This window comes from Myotis nattereri (assembly GCF_964212035.1).
Source record: "Myotis nattereri genome assembly, chromosome: 21".
In the NCBI taxonomy this organism is placed as follows: domain Eukaryota; kingdom Metazoa; phylum Chordata; class Mammalia; order Chiroptera; family Vespertilionidae; genus Myotis; species Myotis nattereri.
This window is the reverse complement of record NC_138097.1, coordinates 9,138,346-9,141,746: the sequence shown is the minus strand read 5'-3', so window position 1 is coordinate 9,141,746 and position 3,401 is coordinate 9,138,346. Positions and strand designations below refer to the sequence as shown.

Here is a 3,401-nt window from a genome sequence, read left to right as displayed (position 1 = left end):
TCCGTATGTCTGGAGTCGCTGGGCCGGGCAGATCGGTCACGTGAGGAGACACCCCGGAGCCATGTCTGGGGCAGACTCATCAAGACTGAGGATGGGGCGCCCCGGGTGCTGCGCCCAGACGCCGGCCCGGAGGCTGCCGCTCGGCGCGGGGCGTGGCGCCGCCTCCAAACCCGCGGAGCCCGAGCCGGAGCCCGCCGGTCCCGGGGGCGCGCCGTGTCTGCGGTTCTCGACGGCGCGGGCCGGGCCGCCTGGGTCCGCGCTCCCTGCCTCTCAGCGGGCGGCCGCCCGACGGGCTCCCCTCAGCCCCGGGCCTCAGGGCGGGCGCGGCGAGGCCGCCGGGGCGCTTCTTTCGGGGGTCGGAGCCGCGAGGTGTCGGGCGGGCCGTTTGCTGACCGTTTGCTGACCGGAGAGCGGCCGCCGCCAGCATGGGGTGCGCCCCGAGCACCTGCAGTACCAAGACCCAGACCGTGTACCCGGGCGCCCGGGAGGCCGAGGAGGCGAAGGACCCCGCGGCGCTGCTGCCCCCGCCAGGCTGGCCGGGCGCCCTGCTCCGTCCGGAGCCGAAGCCTTGGCCACCACCAGCGGCGCCCTCCCCGCGGACCGCCCCCCAGCATCGCGACTCGAAGGTGGAGGTGATTTTCCCCACCCCTCCCCGTGCATCACGTGAGAACTCACCTTGTTCTCATTATCAGTAGAGTCCAACATCTCACGTGCAGTTTGGCCCCATGAGGTTTCTGCACCCATGCGGATCAACAGGTACTGTTGGCGTTTGTCAGAGAAGACAGCCAGTGTAAAGGATTCCGTAAGGCGTGTGAAAAAGCAGGGTTCAAGTGCACGGTGGCCCTGGAGATCCAGGCTGTCCTGACCTGTTTCCTGGCTGCAAATCAGGACATCATCATCGACCACAGAAACCCCCAGCAGCTGGACGCCCTGACGCTGTGCAGGTCTATTGGAGCAACAAAAGTTTCAGAAAACACAGTTATTGCTGGTGTAGTACGCAGGCGGGATGGAGAGGAGTCTGTGATGGCCCTCATTCGTGCCGGCTTTAGGAGAAGGTACGTGGAGAACCCCAGCCTCCCGGCCTGTTATGCAGAGCTGCTGCAGCTGGAGTTTGGAGAGGGGCGGTCACAGCTGAAACTCGGGGCTTGTAATTCAGTATTCACTGCACTGGAGAACAGCCAAGACGCCATTAAAATCACGAGTGAGGACAACTACATACAGGAGTGACAAGGCGTTTACCACGCCAAAAACGGAGATAATGTACCACAAAATGTGAAGTAATACCTGTCATTGGACAGGGAGGAAAAATTAGACACTATGTGTCCATCATCCGAGTGAACAACGGCAACAGTAAGGCTGAGAAGATCACGGAATCTGTTCACCCTGGCCCGCCCACAGTGGCCAGCCAGGGGCGACACTCCTCCATGGCCCGGATCCACTCCATGACCATCGAGGCGCCCATCACCAAGGTGATCAATATTATCAGTGCTGCCCAGGAGAACAGCTCCATGCCTGTGACGGAAGCCTTGGACCGCGTCCTGGAAATTCTGAGAACCTCGGAGCTGTATTCACCACAGTTCGGGGCGAAGGGAGAGGATCCTCACACCAAGGACCTCATTGGGGGCCTGATGTCTGACGGTTTTCGAAGACCATCTGGGAATGAGTATAGCTCTCAACAAAAAGCTGCATCAAATTTCGGGCAGCTAACTCACCTCCGAGTCCCTTCACGATATCCCACCGCGCATAGCCGAGGCCATGGAAAACGATGGCGACGGGACTTTAATGTCTTTGAACTGGAGACTGCCACTCAGAAAAGGCCTTTGACTTTCCTTGGTCTCAAAATCTTCGCTGGCCTTGGGGTCTGTGAATTCTTGAAGTGCGCGGAGACGACGCTGTGGCTGTGGCTGCAGACTATGGAAGCCAACTACCTCTCCTCCAACCCCGACCCCAACCCCACCCCCGCCGCCGACGCGCTGCAGGCCACCGCCCACTTCCTCTGCCAGGACAGGATCAAGCAAGCGTTGGGTTAGAGTTGGACTCAGTGGACAGGCCGCCGCCCTCATCGCAGCCGCCATCCACGACCTGGACCCCCGGGGCGGACCCACCTCTTCCCGTGCAACGCGGGCAGCCCGCTGGCGGTGCTGTGTGACTGTGCCGTGTTGGAGAGCCACCACGCGGCCCTGGCCTGCCGCCAGGGAGGACAAGAGCAGCATCTTCAAGAACGTGGGGAGGAATGACTACCGGACGCTGCGCCGGGCCATCATCGACATGGTCTTGGCCACGGAGATGACCAGGCACTTGGAGCACATCAATAAGTTTGTCAACAGCGTCGTCAAGCCCTTGGCGGAGCTGGAGGAAAGCGAGGGGAGTGAGCCAAACCCTCCTGACGTAGACACGATGCTCCGGTCTCCAGAGAGCCGGACTCTGATCAAGCGGATGATGATCAAGTGCGCGGACGTGTCCAGCCCCTGCCAGCCCCTGGAGCAGTGCATCAAGTGGGCTGCTCGCATCTCGGAGGAGTATTTTTCTCAGACCGAAGAAGAAAAGAAGCTGGACTTACCTGTGGCGATGCCAGCTTTTGACCGAAACACCTGCAGCTTCCCCACGTCCCAGATCTCCTTCGACTCCTTCGTCACAGACATGTTCCCTCCTTGGGACGACTTTGTAGACCTACAGGAGTCACTGCAGCACCTGGACAACAACTTTAAATACTGGAAAGGACTCGACGAAATGACGCTGCGGGGCGTCCGACCACCTCCTGAACCAAAATAGAGAAGGCTCCTGTCTGAAACTGGACCTCTGAAACTGCTCTACTCGCCTGATGGACTTTGCCAGTGATTCTACAAATTAAAGGAAATTAGGACTGAACACTTTTTCCAAATATTGTCACAGAAACATAGCAAACAGAATATTTACTAAATTGACTTTTAAAGACCAATCTGTTTTTATCTTCACACTTTCAATAAATGTAGTACCAAAAAAAAAAAAAAAAAAGACTGAGGATGGGCCCTGGCCGGTGTGCTCAATGGGTAGCGTGCCAGTCTGCGGACTGAAGGGTCTCAGGTTCAATTCCCAGTCAGGGCACATGCCCAGGTGGCAGGCTGGATCTCCAGTGTGGGGCATGCAGGAGGCAGCCGATCAATGAGTCTCTATCATCATTGATGTTTCTATTTCTCTCTTTCCCTTCCTCTCTGAAGTCAATAAAAATATATATTTTTTTAAAAAGCTGAGGTTGAGTTAGAAAGTGGTGAAGTCCCGTGTGGCACTGAGGCTTCCAACTGGAGACGCCGACCAGATGATGACGCTTCTTAAGGACATGTGGAGCCCCAAAGGAGAGGAACAGCAGCAAGTCAGAGGAGAGTGAGGAGTGCGAGTGTTGGACACGTTGAGATGCAGGAGTC

The 3,401-nt window shown here is 57.8% G+C and overlaps 1 pseudogene across 1 annotated transcript; it reads left to right on the top strand.

The window, feature by feature from the left end:
• Nucleotides 1-425: 425 nt before the first annotated feature.
• On the top strand, nt 426-2,803 carry LOC308535926 (high affinity cAMP-specific and IBMX-insensitive 3',5'-cyclic phosphodiesterase 8A-like; annotated as a pseudogene). Its single transcript has 2 exons — nt 426-626; nt 696-2,803. The product of its transcript is annotated as a high affinity cAMP-specific and IBMX-insensitive 3',5'-cyclic phosphodiesterase 8A-like (transcript).
• The last annotated feature ends 598 nt before the right edge of the window (nt 2,804-3,401 follow it).